This window comes from Ischnura elegans, chromosome 3, assembly GCF_921293095.1.
Source record: "Ischnura elegans chromosome 3, ioIscEleg1.1, whole genome shotgun sequence".
NCBI lineage: Eukaryota > Metazoa > Arthropoda > Insecta > Odonata > Coenagrionidae > Ischnura > Ischnura elegans.
Window position 1 is genome coordinate 1,281,142 of NC_060248.1, and position 26,362 is coordinate 1,307,503.

The following is a 26,362-nucleotide window of genomic DNA, read 5'->3' on the forward strand; positions in this document are numbered from 1 at the left end:
CGGCTTCCGGAGCGAGCATTCAACAACTCATGAAGTCGCACGTCTGCTGAACTATGTCGTTGAGGGCTTCCACTGTAATCCACATACAGCTGGAGGCTTCTTCGACATCAGCAAAGCTTTCGATAAAGTGTGGCATGAAGGCTTGCTCTGGAAGCTGATGTGCTTCGGTTTTCCACGTTGGTGTCTTCGCATCATCGCGGCCTGGCTCCGGGAAAGAAGCTTCTCCGTGGCATGGGGTCCGGCGACATCGATGCAGCGGCGAATAACAGCAGGCGTCCCGCAGGGATCCGTTCTTTCGCCGCTGCTATTCAGCATCTTCACGGCTGACTTTCCGAGCAACTTCGGCCCGAACGTGATGGCGGCACTGCCCGCCAGATCGTCACAGCAGTAGTGATGGGCAAAGTCGACCATTTTAGTGATTCAATCATTTTGACTCGAGTCACATAAATGATTCAATCAATTGATTCAATGATTATGATCGAAAAGACTCAAAGGAATCAAGATCGAAAAGCAGTGGCGCCGACTCCATGGGGCCTGAGGGGGCCCGAGCCCCCCCAAAAATTCGTTACAGATGTGAGGAAAAAATGTGTCAGGCCTGTCGATTTTCCCCAGTGTCCAGATATCGAGAGTCGAGTGATCAGGGTTCTAATGTTGATCTTATGACTCTTCTAAAATGCATAAAAAACTTAAAATTCACTACTTATAAAATTTACCGGGGCCAGGTCCCCAGTTTGGGCCCCCCAATATTTTTCGTAAGTCGGCACCCCTGTTGAAAAGGCTCAAACAATGGATGTAATAAATCACTTTGAATAATCGAATAAATACAGCCTCATCTGCGAAGAGCATTGGTAACGCTTATTGCTATCCATATTATCATTTCATATACTATTTTGATTGTGGATTCCTAGATGAGTTAACTAGATTGCAAAAATTAAGGAAGTAGTGTCATGAAAATATTTGGGAAGACAAAACTGCCACAGTTTCTTAACACTGATAGAATAATTTCAAACTATATATCTCAAAATATAACACAAAATACACCACACACTATGCATGAATCTGATGTGCAGGATAATTTTATGAACGGCACAATAAAATGTTAACAGCTGCAACATCTACTTCTTAACGTTCTCCTGCAAAAGTCACCTTAATATTTTCCTTTTCGTGTATTGGTGTTATTAATACTGATTAACTCTGGAAAACATATAAGAAAAATATTACACAAGTATTCAGTTTTTTATATCGTAGTATAAAATTTTCTCACAACTATTTCTGCCCTGTCGAAGAGAGATCAAGCATCGATCGTTCCAAATTTTGAAATAAACCGGAAACCGGGATGATTTATATGAAACCGGAAGTCGGAATGTTCGATGATTGATGATCGTTTAACGAAATGAATCATGAGTCATTTGATTCACCTAGTGATTCAATCTTTATGATTGAATCGTTCATGATCGACCATCACTACACAGCAGTGCAAAGCTGTCGAATACCTACAACGTGCCACTGACGATCTGCTGGAGTGGTGCGAGCGTTGGCGCATGGCAGTGAACGAGACAAAGACGCAGGCGATCGTCTTCTCTATAGCTCGGAAAGAGCCCGGCGAACTTCTCGTCGGCGCTTCGGAAGTGTTATGGAAAGACATCGTGGAATATCTTGGCGTTTTTCTAGATCGACGCCTCACCATGCTGCCACACGCTAGCCGCAAAGCAGCCATCATGCTCTCAAGAAGGAACCAGATTGCTTCAATGCTAATCGTTAAAAGGGTTTTGTTAAAAGAATATTGGGAAAGTGCGACGACAAAGTGAGAGAAATTAGCTACTTCTCCCTCGTTTGACCACATTTATAATACGCTGCCAGTGTTTGGGATCCGCATGAAAAAGGCTTAGTAACAGAGTTAGAACGCGTGCAAAGAAGAGCTGCCAGGCACGTGAGAGGTCGTTACGATAGTCTTGTTAGTGTAACTGACCTATTAGATAAACTCGGATGGGAATCTCTGTCGGACCGTAGATTGAAAAATAGACTAAACCTTTTAGATAAATTCAAGAGCAGTGTGTTTTCTGACGAAGTTGACCATATCTTACGGACGCCAACATACTACGGAAGATGAGATCATATAAATAAAATAAGAGAGATAGATTGTAGAACAGACAGATTCCGAATGTCATTTTTTCCACGATCAATAAGAGATTATAACGGCAGCGATAGACCTCATAAATAGATTGCATGACTTGTGGTGTAGCCAACTAACCTATGTAAAACTTAATGCATGTTTCTTGATTTTATTATTATTTGTAACAGCATATAGTAGTATAATTTGTTAGTATGCGTGACGTTTTGTGGACCGTGTGATGTTCATGTTGGAGTCCAATTGCATGCTGCATGCTGGTGATTGATCACCCCCTGCCAAACACCCTAGAGGTGGCTCGCAGGGTATTATGTAGATGTAGAATGCTCGGAAATGTCAGCCTGCCGCTCCATCGCCGGATCATGCTGCACAGGACCATTCTTCGGCTGATCATAGAATATGCCGCCCCAGCGTGTATCGGACTCGCCTCCAAGACTGCTCAGCGCATACTCTGTGTTGCCGATCGCAAGAGTCTTCGAACAGCACTACGCCTAGGTGTCATGACACACAATGACGCCCTATGGCCTGTCTCGAAGTTGCCGCCGCTGGAAGATGTCTTCCAGTCCCGCGCCCAGGATTTCTACGAGAAATTCACAACACTCATCCACGGCGAAATTCGGCATTTTGCTGACTTTCACGTCATGCCGTGGGATCGATTTCGACGTCCGCGCGCGGGGACTGGACGACGAGAAGACCAGCCGCCACCGCCGTCGTAGCGGCGGTGACTTCGACTCACGAGAGCACCGCTCAAGCCTGCTCCGCCAATGCGTGCGTGATGGCCCAAAGTCGGAGCCCGTGCATGATTTTTCACGAAATTGCTGTTCGAAGACTCAACGACTGTGCGCTGAGCAGTCGAAAAGGATGGCCAAGATGCTGGCCATCTGTTCACGTTCGGCAGCATTGCTTGGACCTTGGTCTTTCGATGGACTTCAAAAATACAAAGGTTTTGTGCCGCACTAATAACTATTGGGTTAGAATTGTAAAGGAGGCAATTGCAATTAGCCTTGAGGAGAAGAGCTTAGACAAAGGTAAAGGCTTCCTACTGAGCAGTGCCTGGAATGCCATAATTAATCGTTACATCCGCACACAACAGTAACCGTAACCAGGGATATGAATGAATAAATAAGTACCGTAAGAAAGTACTATTAAGAGTAAACCCCTGAAGACGATGGCAGACTCAGACATTGAAACGTTGGGAGAATTGACCCAATACCACACCCAAATAAATGGGAATCCCGAGAAATTTTTTATCAATTAAAATGTCATTGTTGCTCAAAGTGCAAAACCAATTTAGATGCGTCGACCAGGTGGGGGCGATAAATGAATCTCATCATGTTCACAGCACTAAATTAGTGCCATGAGGCGTCTCCCTATCCGAATGTATACGAGACGATGGTATTAACATTATTGTGTCTAACGAAGTCAAATGTCTAGGATTCGGGATAAATTTACCGATCTGGTAAGATGAAGCAGCTTTTAATTTATCGCTACATCCTATCCAAGGCTATGAAGTGCGCCATAGTAATGTTTATAAATAAATTATATATTTTCATTCCACCGAGAGGGATTTCACTGCGTCAAGTTCAGCGGTGACTCGAATGAGTGTTTTCTGACATATGGTGCCGCTGATTGTGCTATTTACGCGCAAAAGTTTATTCGGGAACGGAAAAAAATATAGTCAGCCATGAACACGTGCCCCATTTGTACCAACTTCGTACCTTCCGAAGAGAGGACCTAATGCACAAGTCTCCAGACGAGCACTTGAGATTTTGGCTGCGCATGTAATCCGTCGAAAACGCCTCTCTTTCTTGTGGAAAAAGGTTGGTGGATAGGGTGGTTTTATATTATTTTTTAATTGCCTAAATCGAAAGATTATTACTCCTGGAGTATGCATTTCACCCTTTTAGATTTTTAAATGACGATATCTATTTTTCGCGACCAAATGAAAAGTTAAAATTTTCAAGCACACGAAAACGCGACGGGTAAGTATGCATGCTGGAAAAACTCCGTGAGACGTCGTTCTAGTTCCCGCTGCCTCAAGTGAGGTGACCTCGGGGCGAGCCTTTGAGCGCTGATGCGACGCAGGATGCTAGCTGGTAGCGCTTGGCTAAAATAAGTATTATTTATGCCCTATCAAGAATAGAAAACTTTCCGACCTCAGGTAAATTTAATAGGTGATTATTACGACATGTTTCCCTGAGCTCTGTGCCTCATGCATGCATTGGTAATCTCAGTCGATGTAAAACTCCTATCCACTCGATTAGAAACTAGGTCCCTGTGACGTCACGTGGAGTGGAATCGCATGGGCGCCAATCTGACCTTTTTCAAATGAGGTTAAAATTGACCATTGCCATTCGTCTGAACTGGAATTTCTAAAACCAAATGAATTGTATATTATGAATACACTAATGGTGGGTAACGAATCGCAATCAATGCCTTTTGTTATCTTTGATGAAGGAATCTACCCTATTTACAAAATTCAATGCAAACTTTTCCGCCATCGTCTCTGAAACCATTGCTTAAATATATATATACTCTATTCAGAACGCACGGCTGCTAAAGCCGATTTTAACTTCAAGTTTGTATTTCAAAAGAATGAGAGTTTTAAATACGGGAACCGATGGAAAAAGAGACATCGGATTGACCGTGTGAATCAGAATAAGATGGGCCAATGAGCGATCTTATATTCGGTCCCTGGAAATTAGGGTGATCCTTAATTTTTTCAAGTTTTTAAATTTCTTTTTAAACCCTAGAGTTTTTCCATTTGGCTAGAAGATAATTTGTGAAAAAAATGGACATTTTGGTTGCAGCGTAAGTTTCGATATTTCGGTATTTAAAGGCTTCCGTGTCTCTATCGTCGGATGTTTTTCTTTGAAAACGCCTGGTCGACCCGAAAAAGGTAAACAAACGTCCATCATTAAGGGGTAGGAGTCACAGAGGCAGTGTGTGTCACTCCGATCCCCTTATATAGCCGTGGTGTGTCTCCGACCGGAGGCCTCTCTTTACAGATCGGGGGCGGCGAACGAACGCGCTTTCGGACGGTAGGACACCGTATCTATCGGAGTCTCATCGCAGGCTGTGAGCCGTTCGTAATAGGCCCAATAGGCCAATGTTAAGCGTAATCATTCGTAACAATGATGATTAATAATGTGATGAAATACGTCGCACTAAATCCAATTAATACCAAGAATCTCACCCAGGAAGTTATAGTCAAATTAATTCAATGAAAAAAAAACATGCAAATGAAGCATTCTTGCGCAACTGTAGTAGATATTGTTATTGAGTGCCTACGAATCCTATGGTGTGCATCAAGTATTCCTCTTAAGCTTACGAAGGGAAACTGCAGTCACGCCTTATTCATTTCTAACAACTTAGGTTGGGTAGGTATTTTGAATAATAATATACGTTCCTGTTCCCGTACATTTCTATTGAAACAATCGATTCGAAGCATTATTGCGGTTGTTAAAGTCTATTACTGCCACGCGGGGTCCAATGTTCAATAGTTCATAAAGGCATATTTTTTATCTCCACTCTTTTGAATTTCCCTAATGAGAACTTACCATAAACACCAACATTTTTTAAAGATTTTCAATCAGAACAATGTTCTTCTGGGTGGAAAATCTTTCGCGTGCTTGCTTAGCGCCGGTTTCATTATCCATTTGATCTTGGTTCAGTTTTTATCACACTGCTACAACCATTTTGATAGTATTTATCAAACTGAATTTAGGAAAGTGATTGTGTTATCGTTACAAAAATGTTCAATGTTCCATATGAAACTAAAAGTTCGATGAATTTCATCAGAAACTGTTTTTTTAACTACACATTTATTTCAGTGTGGTACATATTTTGGGTGTTTTTCGGGCATACCTGACCATAATGTCACTCTCGGATTTTTCTATCGTTCTTATGTATTTTACAACGACACGTTAGACGTATTTATAGCATCACCTAAAATTTCTTTCATTTCTGTCAGTTGGTTTCCGGGACATCGTACCGGGAGTAAACAAACGCCTATCGCCCCACACGCGCCCTATCGCGACAAAGCTCCAATGTACTACTGTCTGTAAAAAAAAAGCAACATACGCGAGTTTGAGGAGCTCTAGCGTTTAAACGAAGCAATCAATTTCAATGCAACAAAAATCATACGAAAGAGAATTTATTTATACGTTGTATCATGTACTTTAAAAAATCTTCGGCTGAATAGCATTACCTATACTTAATTTTTTCTCAAAACAGTACCCGTTTTTTGCGCGTAAAATCAAGTTGACCAACTTGGAGCGCTTGGCATTCCCGTAGTTTTCGTTTCTTTAACTTGCAATTTTGATATAAAGAAACCACATCTATTATTAGCAGTTTGCCGAAAACAAATTTTTTATACCACAAAAATTAACGGAGTTGTTATAAACAAACCTCACAAACGCAAACCTCTGCCAACTTCGAAACCAGTATGTTCGTGCCGCGACTCGCGTTTTGTGTTTCATTTTTTTTAAGGACAATGAAGGACCGACATAATGGAAAGCCATCGCAAAAGCTATAACACTGTGTACGGAAAAGCGACCAAGTAATGAGCGCTTAGGCAATAAATTTCGTTTTTCTAATGATATTTACAGACATTGTTGATTAATATTGCACATGTGATCACGATGACTATTTGGTACCCAAATATTTTCTATTTTCACCCCTACATTTACCTGTATATAACTCAACAAATGGAACTCAATTATTAAAAATCTCTCAAATTTATGTTTCTTATAATATCCAATTCACCCAGTATACAGGTATGACATTTCAAACCAATTTTTCTAAAGTTATATATATGTATTCTCCGGCAAGGGCGCAGCTAAGAATTAAGGCTAGGGGGGTTTAGGGTGTTGAACTGATACCAAGGGGGTCTGGGAGGTTTGAAATGCCCGCTAAGGCAAGCAGGAGGTATGGGGGGGCACTCCCCCAGAAATATTTTGAGGTAAATGATTCAAACTGGTGAGTTTAATGGCTATCTGCGGGAGAGTTTTAATCCACTTCACTATTCTATAATTAATTACGTATAGTAAGTACTTACTCTATAGTAATATTATTCAATTAAGTAAAATGGATTAAAATTATAAATTCTGAGCTCTAAGTGATAAAAAATTATTATGTCGGTAATCCGTAGACGTAGTCTTCGCGCAACTGAACAAGCTTCGGCAGTTAGTCCGGAAAAATAAAAAATCTGGTTCCACTATCTTACTCCGTTTTTTTTTAATTCTCCACCAGTAGTAACAGTCAACTCTCAACAAAGTAAGTCAACAAACCCTTGACTACCACAGTACATAGTAATCTTTCCGTTGATAAAAACGGCATTGCCATCGAAGATACGAAATTACGTATTTCGTAGAAATCTTAACACTAAGGGGAGGTTTATCCCCCAAAAACTTCCTCATCGCTGCCCCACTATTCCACAGAATTTTTAATATTTATTGGTTTTAATTCCATTGCACAAGGCCAATTTTACGATTTTTAACCAGAGTCATATTTTACTTATATTTATTTTTTTACTTATTTAATAATGTTATTAATTCCAAAAATCTATTACATCTACAATGCCCGCGGTTGCCTGGTGATACTGCTGCAATTTTTGCACGGATGATTGAGTAATTCAATTGGCTGTCCTCATGGCTCGAATCCATCAGCTGCAAAGTGAACTGAAAATGGCCCAATGTGCTAATTACCTCATTTGATGTGTGCCAATAACAGATTCAAGTGACTGATACTCTGTAAAATATCCGTGTCACAGGTGAAGAAGGGGCCGGATTTACTCTGGGTCAGGTAAAATCAATCCTAAAGTCATGTCAAGTCTATAAATATTTTGCGACTTTTATGATGATAGATTATAGTTTCAGATCACCTTCAACAAGGTTGTCGATATAACCTCAGTATTTTTTCGCTTACCTCCAATCTTCTGTCCATAACTATGTGTACTCCAGGCCATAGTACTTACATTTATTGATTACAAGGACAACTCCCTCGTTCACACTAAATTAAATATTATGCCAACATTCACACAAAAAATATGCACAAACTCACGCAATATCATTCACACCTAATAATAGCGTCTCATTACTTCTAAACAACACTAATGGTACTAAATTAAATAGCCTCATTCATACTTGATTATTTACTCTCAGGCACAAAATAAAAACAATTAACTTTTTCCAGTTAATTTCCACACACCCTCAACCATACTTAACTACATACTCACATTACAATAAATTAAGTGCACTCATTCAATTTAATAAATATATAATATCATCTCACCAACTTGCATTCACACTTTAATATAAACTCTCATTCATACTAAACAACAGTCTTAATAGCACTAAAGTACAAGCTCGCACTCACACTAAAAAATATATATACTCTGATATCAGTAAGAGATGCACACTCATTCACGCTTAATGTAATCTCATTCACACTAATTAATAACACTTCATCGAACTGAATTACACACACTAAAAGTATATAATACCATCTCAATTGTACTTACATTCAGTGGTTAATAATTAATCACAGGATTCTAATTTATACAAAGCAACACTCAACATAAATTAAGTGCTCCAATCAGTACTAACAAATACAATGTCATCTTCCTAATTTTCATGCATCCATATTCTCACTACATCATTAATATTCATTGCACACGCTTAAGAAAAACCTTACATTAATTTAGGTTAACGTAGAAAATAAAAAAATTGAGATTTTATTTCTCACAGAAACGCATATAAACTTAGTTAACATTAAAAGAAATACAGTGACATATACAAGGTCTAAAAATTAAACAATGAATAAAATTTTCCGTATATAATTATAAAATATAATATACTATAATTCACAACTATTATTTCTCACTCTAGCAAATGAAACAGGCAGGTTTTTAATCTCATGCACGAATGTTAACATTTTATTGAATATATAAACACCCAAACACGGACAGAAAAAAATACGATATTTTCCGCAGAGCAGATATAAAAAATAGGTAATTTAAAAGTGTTATCTCCCTAGTCAGACATGCAGTAAAACAAATTTTGTAATTATATTTTGGCGCAACATTAAATTATATTGATAAAAACAAAGAAGGCAGAGACACTGAATAATACCAAGTACAATGGTTTTTGTCGACGAACATAAGTAGTTAAATTAGGCAATTTAAAATTATTTATTACTGAAATAAACACTTAGATTAAATAGATAATTACCGAAGTGAAATATGGCTGTTTGATTACTTTTTCTCGAATACATTATGATGCAAATAAAAACATAAAATACATGTACGCATTGTTTAGACTGTAAGGCTTACATAATAGTAAGGCTTACATAGGTAGTTTCAATTTTTTCCTCAGAGCGAATGAAGTTAAGAAACATTTGAAGTGAAATTTTCATAAATCATGAAATTTTATTGAAAATAAAAAAGTTTACACTTTCAAAAAAATGGATTGCACATTGAATTGATATACATTAAATTACATTCTAATTTTACAATATGAATTAAAAAATATTAATGAAATGGAATATAATGGATAGTTTAAAAAACTGAAACACTTACAACTGTGAACAATATAAATGAATTCGTACACATTCCGATACATAAGTCACCAACTGCATTAGCCAGCGGAAAGCCATGTAGGAAGCATCTAGTTCACCGGTTTTACATTTTGAAACCATCAATGTAGCTTGCAAGAAATCAAAGAAGTCGGCAAGTTCTGTGAATGAAAAATTAGCAGGAAAAACTGTCGAGAAAAATTTCGAAAGTTTGTTTTAAATCACCATGGAAACCTCGTTGAATCATGGCTGTCCGCTGTTACACCCCCTCTCCACGTTGAGGACGCAGTTGGATTTGAGGGGGACATGCACTACTCTACCATCTACTATCTACGCTACCCAAGTTCTACGATAAAAAAAACAAGCAATACTTCAGCCATGTCACAAAATGGCTTCCTCCTATGAAAACTAGATTGCACTTTCATTCACACCAAATAACATACATTCACTCCAAATATATTAAACCTTCATTCACACATAACGTAACACAAGGTCATTCGCAATATAAACAACATACCATCATTCACACATACATCGATAATAAACGCTTAATTATAATAAACAATTACTTCTCATTCACACTCAAAAACGCACTCTCGCTCAAACTAAAATTACGTACTAATAATCGCACTCATTCACACTTAACATCATACCATCATTCACACGAATAAAATACCTCATTCAGACTACATAATATATATACCCTTATACTCTCGAAAAAACACACCTCATTCACACATAATAAGATCCGTCATTCACACGAAATAGTATACTTAACACACATCATATAACATTCCACATTCACACAAAATAACATACTTCATTCACACGAAATAATATACCCTCATTCACACGATATAGCATACACCATTCACATCATATAACATACCTCATTCACGCGAAATACATACTTCATTCACACAAGAAAACATAGCTCATTTACACGAAATAGCATACGTCATTCACACGAAATAGCATATCTAATACACATCATATAATATTCATCATTCACACTAATTAACAAGCCTTATTCACTACAAATAGCATACCTCATTCATACGAAACAAAACATACCTCATTCACACGAAATAATACGCTTCACACAAAGTAACAACGCCATTCACAATTAATAGCACACATTCATTCACCATTAAGCACGTTCTCTATCGCACACTGACTCAATTACTCTCATATACAGACATATATACTAAATACCATTCTCACACACAAACTAAATCCCATTCACTCATTAAAACACAAATTAAATCAAATTATTCAAAAAATACAAGAGGCACATACAATCGAAATGTGCAAATAATATGAAAAAAAATATAATCTAAATCTTCAGACTTCGGATCGCCGCCATTCTTCATCTCTTGAGTCTTCAAATGGGTCATATGTTCCTATCCTGTCTTAAATTCTTCACTCTTCAGTTCTTCAATTCTCAATCTACACAATTTGTTTCCTTCTTCATAATTGCTGAGTTCCTGAGTCAATTCCATTGGTCAATGTAGAGGCATTCCACGTTTATTTAATCCCTAAATCTCCTTCTTCAAAGTCCATCATTGCAAGCTGCCTCTCTCTGTCCCTGTTGATAAAAAAAATTATCCAATATACTCATCCATGAGATAGAAAGGTCACCTTGTACGGCACAAAGGTTATTATTCTTGATATGACCAAGTAGAAAAAAATAAGAAAGGATACGATTGAAAATAAAAAAGGATTCGACTTCCTAGATTAAGTTTTATAAATAGTGGAATAGTATATTAAAAATTAGAAAAAAAATATTCAGTGTCGTTGCTGAATATTATATCCCAGCCAAAAGCTTATATTATCTAAAAATATTAATTTATCATCTTTGAAAACACAATTTAAACGAAGACAAGCTTAAAAAAGGATAACGAAAATTAATTGAAAATAAACTATAGTTTTTATGTAATGGGGCTTACAGGATATCTGTTAAGAAACGTAAAAAATAAATATCTCCAGGAATAAATGAAAATGCATGGTACCATTGGACGGGGAAATTCAGCGATGATATTAATAGATTCGCCAAGCCTTTAGGGTCCATGTGGTGAATTAGCAAATGATATTGACGTATGCAAGGATTAACTGACATTTTTAAAGCTTGAAAAAATAAATAATTTGCACTTGTCTAAGTACTTAACCACAAAAATTGGAGCGTACCTATTTGAAAAATTAATATTCACCGTTACACATCGGAAAATGTATAGAAATCAATACATTCTGACGATGAAAGTACAGAAAATTCAAATTAAATGAAAAAAGACGTATAAATAAAAGGAATGTGAGTATACTGTTACTTTCAAATTTTACCTGTATTCTCGTGAATGGCGTAAGGGTCAATTTAATCAAATCGGATTTTGTGCACGAAAAATCGTTTCTTCCTTATGACACATGGCGTAAATCATCATTTTTGGTTCAAACCATAGAGTAAGTATATAATTACTCTATGTTCAAACTGATATGAAAAATATGGCTTTCTTGAAAATGAATATTAATTTCACTGTCCAGTCACAGTGCAATTATTAATATTATTCGTTAAAAATCTCTGGAAATCCGTTATCAATGTAATGCATATTCATTTAGATTTTGTCAAAAATTGCATGGTGAGATAGGTATTATAAAATATTTTCCTCCCCAATATTTTATGAAATAATAGTAATTTTTATACGTCATTTAGAGTTTCATGGTACATAGTTATGTACCCTTCATGTGATTTTTAAAAAATTTACATAGTCATACTAATTTTTAATGCATCAAATTATGTCCATTAAGTGCACCATTAAAGAATTTGACGCCAAATGAAGCCAGAATGAAATTTCTTTTCAACCACAACAAAAAATCTATTAATGGGCACCTTAAAATATCGATTCCGAAAAAAATAGACTTTTCGGCTCAGCTCTCCGTGGAAATCGATTCTCCAGATCAAATTACAATCACGAATACATTTTTCGTCATTTTACTTTCGCAAAGGTGGAAATAATACTCTCATGACTGAACGAGAATTGAGAAAAATTGAGCCGTTTAATGAAAATTCGTACTACTCATCGTTCAATGCTCATTTTCAGCAGTAATTGACTCAGCTGACAGAGTTAATACCAAACTTATGTTGGGCTGAATTTCGGATATCCGCCCTAGGTGAATGAAAAATACTGGTGTTAACGGTAAGCGTAAGGGATACTACAGAAGAGTTGAAGAAATCGGAAGAATGATTCAAATTCTTTTACTATTATTGTAATTTCATTCTAATACTCCTTTCAATACACTCTATAAAAACGGCAAAAAATGAGGAAGTTATTAGGTCTCCGAATAAAAAACACACCATTGCCTGAAGCTATTTACGTGTCGCTACCAAGGCCCAATCAAAGCAGATCAATTGCGATGTACCACAACGAACAAGTCAAAGAAAAATAATATTACTGAATTTAACGATAATAAAATTATCCTCTCTTTTTTTAGAGTTATTCACATCGCACACTTTTAAAATAATCAACGGACACAGAAAAAATGTAATTGAATGATTTTCTTACCTTTTGGCGTGATGTCACTGCATTATCACATTCCGGATTAGCGCCATTTTTTCCGACAGCGCACTGCCATAATCCTCTGCGATGACTTGCAGCTGATGAGAGAGAAACGGGAATTGAATTTACTTCCGTGGACTCACATTAACTCCATATAAATGTAATTATAATGAATGGGACGCGAGAATTGACTTTCTATTCAGCCATGCGCTAATTGTAATTGCCTATAAAGTGCATATATTACCTCTTCACGAAAATTTTAAAAGGCGATTCCTTTCGACAGAGAGGAACGAGAAGAAAAATCTAATTTATAAAAGAATATTGAGGGATTTGTTCAGAGTGGTTAACCAAATTTTAGAATGTATGGTGATTTCTAACGTGAAGATAACTTACATTCATGTTTCAATGCTTTAAAGTAAAGTCTGTGCAAAATTAATTTTGAATTATTTCCATTGAATCTATAATTCAGCAACAGAATAAGTGTTATATACGCATAGAGAGGTATTCAAACGTATTCACAAAAAGGTATATTCCGAAAAAAAAAACTTTTGGAAATGTTTTCGGAAAGATTCGAACTCAATCATAAGGAATTGAAATAAATCACCAATATGAATCAATCATCGGACAGATAAATGCAGCGATTGCGTATTAAAAAAGGCTTCAAAATAATAAAAAATAAAACTGATTAGACGCAGTGATCATAACGTTTCCGCGTGCTACGAGGCAAAAAGATCTTTAAACAAAAGGAATGCACTTATATTTATTATTAAGCTCAGAGAATATAAGATGTATTTAACAGACACAGAAAAGACAAAAAATGAAGTAGCTATTCTAAATAATATAATGTGCATCAATAATTTGAAAAATATAAACTCAATCGGATGCAGTAAATTTAATAATAAAAGCTTAACAAAACGTACTGAACAATCCATTCCATTTTAAATCCATTTTAAATTCATTATCAAACTGAGGTTCTAAACTTATTATGTTCATAGGAGACATTGTAACATCTACTCGTCCATAAAACATAATTACATAAACCTAACTATGCGATGAAATATAAAAACCAAAACAGCATCCAAGACATCAATGGCGAAATATATTTAAAAATTTATTCTTACCGATTTCCATGTAAGGAATATCCTGGATGATTTTTCTTCAGTTCCTGCTTCAGTAAACTGATTATCTCATTCTTCAGATGTCTTCATATCTTCGGCCACTGGAATATCTTCAGCCTAAGGAGAAAGCGGGTTAGTGCATACAAGGAAAATAAATCACCCTTCCCCCGAGGAATCGCATACACCCCAATGCAATGCACGGGAAGTCATCGTGACACAAGGAGGAAATTACCATTTTTCCATCCAAGTGACACAGTTTCATCCCCGTATACTGCAATGGTTTACAGCGCATGCGAACCCTCGGTTCGACACAAAAAAAACTAAAATTAACGCCAGCTAAAAATCCTAGCCTTACTCGACGCAATGATTCATAGCCATAATGGCCCAAAAGCTAACCTAGTTTTGAAGCTGGGGTCCTCTTCACGTGAAGTTCTGATGACCTAGACCCTGGGGAGAGAGGGAGAGAATACATACAAGGAAAATAAATGACCCTTCCCCCGAGGAATCGCATACGCCCCAATGCAATGCACGGGAAGTCACCGTGACACAAGGAGGAAATTACCACTATTCCATCCAAGCGACACAGTTCCATCCCCGTACACTGAAATGGTTTACTGCGCATGCCAAACCTCGGTTCGACACAAAAAAAAACTAAAATTAACGCAAGCTAAAAATCCTAGCCTTACTCGACGCAATGATTCATAGCCATAATGGCCCAAAAGCTAACCTAGTTTTGAAGCTGGGGTCCTCTTCACGTGAAGTTCTGATGACCTAGACCCTGGGGAGAGAGGGAGAGAATACATACAAGGAAAATAAATGACCCTTCCCCCGAGGAATCGCATACGCCCCAATGCAATGCACGGGAAGTCACCGTGACACAAGGAGGAAATTACCACTATTCCATCCAAGCGACACAGTTCCATCCCCGTACACTGAAATGGTTTACTGCGCATGCCAAACCTCGGTTCGACACAAAAAAAAACTAAAATTAACGCAAGCTAAAAATCCTAGCCTTACTCGACGCAATGATTCATAGCCATAATGGCCCAAAAGCTAACCTAGTTTTGAAGCTGGGGTCCTCTTCACGTGAAGTTCTGATGACCTAGACCCTGGGGAGAGAGGGAGAGAATACATACAAGGAAAATAAATGACCCTTCCCCCGAGGAATCGCATACGCCCCAATGCAATGCACGGGAAGTCACCGTGACACAAGGAGGAAATTACCACTTTTCCATACAAGTGACACGGTTTCATCCCCGTGTAATGCAATGGTTCACAGCGCATGCAATACCTCGGTTCGACACACAAAAAAACTAAAATTAACGCAAGCTAAAAATCCTAGCCTTATTCGACGCAAAGATCACGGCCCTAAAGGCCCAAAAGCTAATCTTATTCACTTGCTTTCTTCTTAATGTGGTCCTCTTCTCTTGTTGTCTTCTTTCTTCTCCTCCCAAATTTGGAGGACACACGAATCGCACTCGTATCTTTTCGCCGTTCATTCGATCAAAACGCAATTTTCGCTCAATCGCGCAACGCATCGTATAAAACGCAACGTTCACACGCATATTGGGTCGCTAGTTTTCTTCGAGGTCTCATTGCTGTCTTTTCTCTACAACATCTTCCTGTAACAGAGCTGGTTAGTGCACATGAACATGAAGTACAAGTATGCAAGTCACCCAAAAAATGCATCACAAAACAAAAAAATCATAATAACCCACTAAAAATTAATAAACACGGTACCTTTTTGCATGCCAACTTAAATTTTGTATTTTTGGCTTTTTCCGTCTACACTTTTCTACCTTTTGGTATTTTTGGCGCCTTTTGTAAATGTGAATTTTTTCACCATGGTCTTGTGCGAATTTTCTGTTCGCGAGAATTCTCATCCTAAAGACTCATTTATTTTATGAGTCCATAACCATATAATAACGTCATCGGATCCGATTTTACTAATAGATTAATGCAACTCATACCCTATCACACCAGTTCGTCCCTCTTATTACAAATATCAAAGAGAGGCCATATTGAAACCTTCATACTTTGATATGTACCTCATCCTGTGATGGAGCTGGTTAGTGCACATTTATATAAAATACACATTCGATGTCACCCAAAAAATACATTACAAAACAAAGAAACCATAATCACACGCAAAAACATGCTTAACTTTTATGTACCTTTATGCCTGCCTACTTAGGTTTTGTATTTTAGGCCTATTTTTTGCCAATTTTGATACCTTTTGTATTTATGGCGCCTTTTTAATATTTCACTCTTTTCACCATGTGTGAACTTCCCGTCCACGAGAATTCTCATAATAAGACCCATTCACTATATGGGTCTATAACCATATAATAACCTCATGGGATCCGATTTTTTACCAAGAGCTGAATTCAACTCATACCTCATAATACCAAGTCGTCCCTCTTGATTTACACTCATCAAAGAGAGAGACTTCATTTTACCATCATACCGCGGTACATATAACAGTGCTAATTAGCTTTTCTTCCGATGAACTCTGTTGGGAAAGACACAGTATATTAACAGCATGAAACAGAAATCACTGAATTGTAATAAAAACCTCAGCTATAAAAGGCCTTCTGCTCATCACTGAAAACCATCCACTTGATAGGAGATCCATCAGCCGCAAACACGACTTCCGTAGTCATAGAAACACCTTGTATCTTATTCCTTGTGTCAGTTTCCTTAATACTTAAGATAACCACACGAAATCTTTACTCCTGGTAAACGGCTGTCTTTGTCCACCCTGAAATAAATAAAAATGATATTGTAATTTTGAAGTTTATTTGTAAACTATCCGTAAATATCAATATTAATCAACACATTTAAGTTATATGCCAAATGTTTATTGCCATTTCATGCTAGTTAGTTACATATCAATTTGTTTTCAATATTTGATATGTGTTCTCGTAATTTTAATTAGGTAACAAAACAGATTGCTGTAATCCATCAAACGATGGAAAAAGTCAGCACCACGCGTTCAAAGTCCCCTTGGATAAATATTTCATCTGTTGGCTGGTTACCATTCAATTTTTAACAAAACTTGTAATGAATTGCGGTAGTAATAGATTAATTGCACAAATTTTAACAATTGTTGTGTAAGGTTTCTTAGGGAATATAGAGGTTAATACTATGATTTGTAAAAAATAATATTACCGTAAGAATTTAAAGAGGGTTTAAAATTCGGGTTTGCGAGTTGGTGCAAGATTTTACTTTAGATTCACAATGTAGAAGCTTCATAGATCGACGTGGTATAAGTAACTTGGCGGAAGTCGGCGGAAGTATCTACTTTATCTCTACGTTTGTGTAAAAAATTGGCTGAAAAAATGCTCCACCATTTTGTTATAAATCCATGGATATTGATGAAACAAAATCTTTGCAAACCCTCAAACGGAAAATAAAGGAGTTTAAATTAAGATGGTATAACATTTTTGTCTATAATAATATTAATTAAAAACCACTGCATGAGAATAAATTAAGCTCTTTCAGAAAAAAATCGAGAGTGGTCGTTTTTCGGTAAATTTGTTCAACTTTTGCCTCAATGAAATTGTTAAAGTAAAGGAACAAGGAAGAAATAATCTTGAAGGTTATGCATAATATATTGGAGAATATATATGCGAAGTTTCTACTTCGTAGCTCAAAAAAATCGATTTTGAGGTTTTGGCCAGCTTTTTTTCGATTCTAGCTCACTGTGCTTCTGGGCCATTTACATTACATCACGTAGAATACACCCGTATGTCTCTCTTTAATCACCGTGAGCTAAGAATGTTTTCATAAAGAAATTAACGAAAGCAAATTATAATAGTCGAATCGTAATTCATCTTCCCATTGCAAAAAATTATTAATTCTAATCATCATTCCATTTTCAATGCGTTGGTGATACGTAATAATTGAAAAATAAAAAGCATACTTTCTTGTATGCTATGTACTAGCAATGAATACAATTTTTTTCACAGCGGTTGTAGAAGGTTTCTCAGGTAAAATTAAGGCTATTTCTATGGTCTATAAAACCATAAAATTACTGTAATTATTTCATCAAATTCTATAAGGTTTGTTGCAGAAGATGTTTCCGGAGAAATTTATCATTTGTGGAGCCCAGAGTGGGGTCTCGAACTTAATATGAGCAAATGCATGCCGATGCATTTATCGCCGAGTTTGTCCCACTTCAACCATGTTTATGGAGTGGATGTTGTGGACAGAAGGGCAACAGTCGAAGGTAAGTACGTAGGAGTTAAGATAATCTCGATCTTCTCGTGGGGAACACATAGGAGGAATATTTGCGGCATAGCCCTGAAGTAATTAGCATTCGTCAAGCGTATTGTGCGGAGATTTTCGGATGAGAAAATAAAAGAAAGGTGCTATTTCGCACTCGTCCGACCACACCTAGACACCTATGCAGCGATATCAAATGTTATCCTGTGCAGATATACTTAATCCGCGAACTGCATAAACTATAAGGCTGCGCGGTTCGTCAAAAAAATTGCTACGGGCGTACAGACAGCGTTACTCAGCTGTTAAGCGAACTAGGCTGGGAGCCGCTGGAGACTCGGAGGCCGCGCGCTAGGCTCAGATTGCTTGAACAATAGGGTGGTTTCCTATTATTTTTTATTGCGTGAATCGAAAGATTATTACTCCTGGAGTACACATTTCAGACTTTTAGATTTTCAAATGACGACATCTATTTTTCGCGATTAAATGAAAAGTGAAAATTTTCAAGCGCGCGAAAACGCGACGGCTAAGTGTGAATGCTGGCAAAACTCCGTGTGACGTCGTTCTGGTTCCCGCTTGCGTAATTGAGGTGACCTTGGGGCGACGGTTTAGCGCTGATACGACCCAGGATGCTAATAGGTAGCAGAGTACCCTGCTAGCTGGTAGCGCTTGGCTTAAATAAGATTATTAATACCTTATCAAACGAAGGAAACTTTCCGACCTTAGCCAGTTTTAATTGGTGATTATTAAGACATGTTTCCCTGAGCTCTGTACCTCATGCATGCATTGGTAATCTCAGACGACGTGAAACTCCTATCCACTCGTATAGAAACTAGGTCCCTGTGACGCAATCCTGTGGATTTTCCGCATCAATTCATAACTTTTGATGAAATATGGATTTATCACTACACTTCAAAGACAAAATAACAGGTAAAACAATTGAGTTTTGAAGATGAACGGGCTCCAAAGCAGGCGACGATGCAGAAATGGGCAAGTCAATTCATGGCGACGATATTTTGGAATTTGTGCTGAATTATCTTCATCGATGAATGGGAAGAGGGAAAAACATTAACAGGAAAGTATTATGCATCGTTTTTGGAACAGTTTGTGGGATAAATCAAGAACAGCGCCCTCATTTGAAGCAGAAAAATGTCTTCCTTCAACGCAGAGTTGCACAACTGTTCAGAGTCAATAGCCAGAATTAGAGAATTTAAGTTTCAAGTATTACACAATTCACCGTATTCACCAGATCTGACCTCTGGTGATATTAATAGTTTTACAACTTGAAGAAATGACTTTGCTGACAAAAGTTTGCGTATAAAGAGGAGATCATCCCTAAAAACCAATGACTATTTTGAAGAGATCTATAAATTATTCTTTTTGAACGGCTTAAAATGACTGGAAAAATGTTTACAAACCTTTTTGTGGGTGAAATTAATAAGGCTGTAATGAAAAATGAGGCAATATAATTTGTTTTTATACCTTTTTCTAAAGATTTATTGAACGACCCTTGTAACTACCTAGAGAATGCTGACTTTTCGGAGAAAGAGAATGAGTTGTGGTTGTGATATTCCCGGATTCGCAAGAGTGAAAAGAGAAGAAGGGAAGCATTGGAAGAGATAAGGAAAGTGAGAAAGCGACGATACTGAAGTTGAATAGAACAACAATTTGACAGTCAAAGGATACCACCAACATTCTAGAGACCATAACGAATTCAACGAATAACAGCGGGCGGACATATTCCGTAACAACCTTCGTTCTTGAAGGAAGACCTCATTTGAAATTCCCACATCTCTAAGGGCTTGTTTACACGGAACAGTGACCCTAACGAGTTAATGTATGAATGAATGAACGCGAGAATGAACACGAAAATGCATCGTATGTATAACCACACAACTTGTGTGAATGCATTAACGGAAAATAGAGCCTCTTCTAGTTTGGATTATTCATTCGGGGAAGTTCTTTTTTAATCAGACGAAGTGAAACATATCCTTTGTTTACCGCGTTACTATGGTAGATGCGACCACGAGAAGAAAATATAGGAAATTGACTGAAAAACAGAGAGATTTAAAATAGCACGCTTTCCTCGTACTATTAATGATAGCAACGGTGTCTCGATCAATAAAATTAATTGCGTAAATCGCTAGGACGACTCATTTAATGCTTATCCATTTTTATACCCTTGAATGGATATGTTACGTGAATAAATAGCCGTTGATTTGGTTTTCCCTTTGCGTGACGGCGGACTTGCATTTTGTTTTGATGCGTAATATTTTTATGACCGTGTGGTGGTTATGTGGAGATGTCTTGTATGCTGGATATTTGCGATTGGTCCAATAATCAATAAAAAAAACTAATTGGGCTTGGATCGCGTGGATATTCCGTCTCACCCTTGGTAAACGACAGACGGCTTCTCTTGAATGTCTTCATATCATTCCTCAGAAAGATTTACCGTCAGAAGGGAAATCTTTCGATTTTACCACGGAGCGATGATGGCGGTACGGATTTTGCAGAGATACTTTATTTTCCACAATAGTACACAGCGTATAAGGCGGCCAGGGTAGGTGATAATGAGGAAGTGTTATGATAAGTTGGAAATAAGAGAGGTCTTTCAAAAACGTTAAGGAGAATACGGGATAATGTTATTTGCCACACCATCTACATCTGAATCTACGTACTACCCCGCAAGCCAACTAAAAAACGTGTGGCAGGGGGTGTTAGTACACCAGCCATTTGCACATAAAAAGGAAACTTTCTAACGAAAGTACGACTGGCATTTATTAAAGCCCCTTATGGTTCGGAGGAAAAACGAATTCCCATTTCTATCCTTTCGGCAAAATATCTCTCCTAATTTATCGCTTCTATCGGACCTGGAAATATGGTGTGGCTGTAATAATTATTATGTTCTCCGTGTCGCTCTTAAATATATATCCATTCTCACTAGCTCAAGCAATGTAAGCCTAGCGCGCAGCCTCCGAGCCTCCAGCGGCTTCCAGCCTAATTCGATTAAGATCTGGGTAACGTTGCCTGTACGTCCGTAGCGGTTTTTGACTAACCGCAAAGCCTCTCTTTGTATTTTATTCAGTTCGCGGATTAAGTCTTTCTGCAATAAATCCCATATGATATCGCTGCATATTCTAGGTGCGGTCGGACGAGTGCGAAATAGCACCTTTCTTTTACTTTCTTCTCCGAAAATCTTCCCACAAAATGCTTGACGAATCCTGATTTCTTCAGAGCTCTGCATATGAATCCTGAGGGATGATGGCCTGATGAAGAGAATCGTCGAAGGACAAGTGGATGGAAAGACATGAAAATGAAGGCCCCGAATGAGTTACTTAAGACAAGTAATTAAGAGAAAGTAAAAGAAAATAAATACGTAAATATGAAGTGAAATACTAGACTAGTAAACGCAGTTGAGAAATGAGTCATCCTAATGCTTGGGTCCCTAATGATTTTTCACAACGATACTCATTATATAAATGTTCATTGGTGATATTATTATTATGATCCCTGAGGTATTGAGAATATTTCTTCATCCTTCCGTATTCTATGAGAGAAATGTTTAAGAATAAATCAGAAACCACTCTGATAACATCTCGCTTCGGGGACTGTTCTATTTTATATCCAATTCTACGTTCAAATACCTGTCAAAAATCATTTCTCGTTACGACGACGTCTAAATTTTGGGATTCTATCCCTGAGGGCTTCAAACAGAGAGGTTCCAATCATGCTTCCAAATATGAATTATTAATTAATTATAAATTATGTTAACACATTGCTCTAATCAAACCAGTGCTACATTAAACTCTACTCAACAGAACACAGCCTACAGATCTCATGCATGTGGCTAAATTATAATTATTGTCTCTTTTTTATGTCATAATAATTTATTTATCATACTGTCATATCGTCATTACTTCTACGGGCTCTTACGAGAGTTCTTCATTAAAAATAAGATATTTAAATAACTATGCCTTTTTTGTTCAATGCGATGTGCACTCTAATGTCGCTAAACCCCTAATGTCTGTTTATTTATATCAAACGTAATATATCGCATAGCAACAAAGCAAAAGGACCGATATAATATACAAAAGCCTATAAAGCTACAAAATAACTAAACCAAAACAATTAAAAATATAATTAGCATGCCACACTTGTGTCTGACTGTTCATGAATGTACCTAATGAGCTTTTTTAGCCTATCATTGTAAATAGAGTTTTGCTTCAAGGGTGAAGGCCGGAGCATAAATAAGATATTCTATATTATATTCTATGCTCAAAGGGACTCATTGCTATCATCTGTCTAAAGACTGCTTTTCGTCTTCGAAACCTTTCAGAGTCGATAGATCGAAGGAGTTGGTTTGGACTAGGAGTGAATTTGCACGAAAGAAAAGAGAAAGTGCGAAGCATCGAAAGATGTGAGCAGAGCGAGAAAGATATGAAATGAAAGTGGAATGGAACGCCTATTTTACTAATAAATACATCGACAACACCTGTATTGCACCGACTATAACACGAATTAAGCTTGGAGCGGGTAGCACATTCCGTCTCAACCTTAGGTGGCATTGACTGCATTTGAACTTCCTTCATCTCGTTTTAATAGAAATAAATAGCGTCCGAAAGGTAACCAATTTTCCCACACAGCCGTGTTAGCGGTGGAACGAATTTTTGCGGGATACGTTTTTTCCTCAATAGTCCATAGCCTATAATAAGGCCGTCGCTGAGATCGAAGTATAGCAATCGCTAAAGGAGATGATATTCCAAAGAAGATATAATTTATATCCTCAACTAGAGGATTAACTGGTCTATATTAATGTGACTAATGTATGTAGGAACCCTATTACAAGGTTCTGCAGTAAAAAAAACGAGAAAAATAAAAAGGAAATAGTCTGCAAAACAGTAAGACAGTTCACAAACGGCACGTGAAGAGTTGTTTTGGAAGAAAATTGTAGAATATATATTATATTCCTATCAACAATTGGAAATCAATCGCTGTTCTCCACTCTTTCTGACTCCATTATATTTACTCGCAAAGATAAGGTAAGTGAATATTCCATTTCATTAAAATACATTTCACAGTATATGGACGTTTTTCAAAAACGCATTTAACGAATGTCAATTTTCATAAATTCCACGCATGAGCCTTAAAAATGTTGGGAAAGATTGAGTACTTCGTAAAAATTCAAAGGTAAAAAAGCGGTCAAAAAAGGGACTTAGTCTCAAACAGTGTGCGTATATAATCAAGTATTCTATTCCTTATATCGCCTCCAATTTATAAAGTGAACATGAAACTATTAATTCTTGATTGTCATTGAAGTTAACCGATCGTTCGTCATACTACTGTGAATATTAAACTGTGCATACATTAGTCATATCGTGGTGATAATATATCGTCGTGAACATACTTTCGTACTATTATTGCCACCGGTCAGCTGTCGTAAGATTTCCTTTGGCTGTAATCTTATCAATTACCAGTAGAAGTGCTTGGGAATGGATATTTCACACTTGTAAAACGTTATTTTCGTCTAGTAAACTAGTTACACGGCGGAACTGTGGTGATTGGCAACAATTTTTCCTAGGGAAAAGATATTCGAGGCATATTTTCACAAAGCCTTCGCATAGTGATAGAAAAAAGGTTTGCTGTGTTCGTTTGCGATAGTTTATTTTAACGCAACAACGATCATGACCTAATATTTCGCCAAATAGTTTTTTAAAAATGAAGCTATAAATTTACAGGTTTTTGATATTTTTCGGAGTCACGGGCTTTTCCGGAGATCCGGACGATCATCCTATTTTTCATTGAGCGGTCGCTCAACTGTTAACAAATCATCAGTACCTATCTAAAGGCTCCCGAGAAGAATCTTGTTGGTAAGTTATGCTTATACTTCTCCCCGAAAGTGAATAAGCAATTCTTATACGTAAAACATATTGCTTCGCGGTCATCATTTTCCTTTCCTAATCCGTGTCGTGCCGAATTTTCCACTAATATCCAATTATAAAAATTAGGATGGAATTGCAAGGAATGAGTTCATATTGCAACATAAAAGTGAATGTACTACGTAAAAGTGCTTCATGTTGTAACACCAATAATCACGTAATTGAAACTAGGCTTCCGTGTGAAAAATGGAAAAAACATCCGACGCTTCCGAATTGCAGAAAAATATTTCCACGCAGAAAAATAAAACTGTCATCGGAAATCATGGAAATAATGAAGAACTCCAGGATTTTGTAAAACGAAAGGTGGAAACAAATGATGAAAAAAATTTGCCCCTTCCAAGAATTGAATATACGACCACCGGGCAGGACTCGAATACGGTAAACACGGAGCCACCGCTCTTAGTTAGTGAAATGTCATTGCTAAGGGAATATAATAGACCTTTAAATGTTTAACTTTGTCTTTTGTTTAAACTATTAATTATATAACCGCATGATGGGGGATGATTCGAGAACAGCTCTCGAAGGACTACAGCACTACAAAGTTTTATCGAAATCTGAGACCCACTTTTTTGACAATACCCTTGTAATAGGGCTATTTACTTAAATATTGTTTCATAAAATGTATAGACAGTGCTAACCCGCTATTAGGAGTTGACCACTTATGCTTCTGTACCCAAGTTAGTAACTAGCGTCAATGACACAACAACGATGCAACTTATTAAGGGTTGTTACTTTTGAGAAAGAATAAATTTAGAGCCTTAGACTTGCTAGTTCTTACTCATTTCGATCCTTGATAATTAAAGAATAGGTTTCGCGAAGTAGCGGACGAATAAAGCCCGTGGAATATTTGCTACCATTAGTTGATAAATTCCCTCCGTTTTCCAATACCCCGTTAAAATTAACTCTGAGAATATTCCCATATAAATTTAGTAAATGCAAAAAAAATCATTGTGTTCTATATGCAGAGGACACGCCGCGGCTGAAATGGCATGATCAATTGAGAATAGGATATCTTTTAGAAATGTTCACATTAGAATCCCTCTGCGCTTCCACGTCCAACAGAAATGATAAATTAAGAGATATATTTAGCCGAACGGATAGATGTGGGAATTCGTTTTACGCCGATAACCGTAAAGGACAAATGAAATTATAAATAAATAAAAATTCTATATAACTCAAGTAAATGGCAAAAAAACATAGCGTTCCAGTTGTAGTGGCAATACCTAGGCTTAGATTGCTTGAATATTTGAGAATGGATGTCTTTAAGAACGAAACGGAGAACATAATATTAGAGCCACACTATATTTCCAAGTCCGATAGAAGCGATAAATTAAGAGAGATATTTTGCCGAACAGATAAGTGTGGGAATTCGTTTTTCCCCCGACAACAATAAATGATAAATCTATATATATAAAAGAAAGTCGAAAATCGTGTTAGTTAGAACACTTATAACTGGAGAACGGCTGCACCGATTTTAATGATATTAGGCTCTTTGGATTCGTCTCAGCCCCGGATAACATATAGGATATTTAAAAAAGCATAGTTTTGCAAGAAAAATTCATCTCTTTCTTAGCGATATGTTCTTAGGAGTTAGTAACGCAACAACAATTGATAAGTCGGTCAAAACTACAAATTAAATTATATGTTTTGTTTTTGCCAATTTAATAACTGAACTTCGTGACAATATATTATTTTAATTGCTAGATATACTCAAAATATTGAAATAGTATTTAAAAATTTAATTCTAGCTAATTGTAAGCCCAGCTCGAGTTGACTCTTCACTACCGTGTTTGTAAACAAATCTCCAAGCAATTGTTGACAAACGGTAATGTC

At 37.0% G+C, this 26,362-nt stretch overlaps 1 long non-coding RNA gene across 1 annotated transcript; it reads right to left on the minus strand.

The window, feature by feature from the left end:
* Window positions 1–11,250: 11,250 nt before the first annotated feature.
* LOC124154932 lies at window positions 11,251–14,564 on the minus strand. The gene is made up of 3 exons (XR_006864047.1): window positions 14,373–14,564; window positions 13,258–13,349; window positions 11,251–11,291 (listed from the first exon to the last, which is right to left on the minus strand). It is a non-coding gene; the product is annotated as an uncharacterized LOC124154932 (long non-coding RNA).
* Between the last annotated feature and the right edge of the window lie 11,798 nt (window positions 14,565–26,362).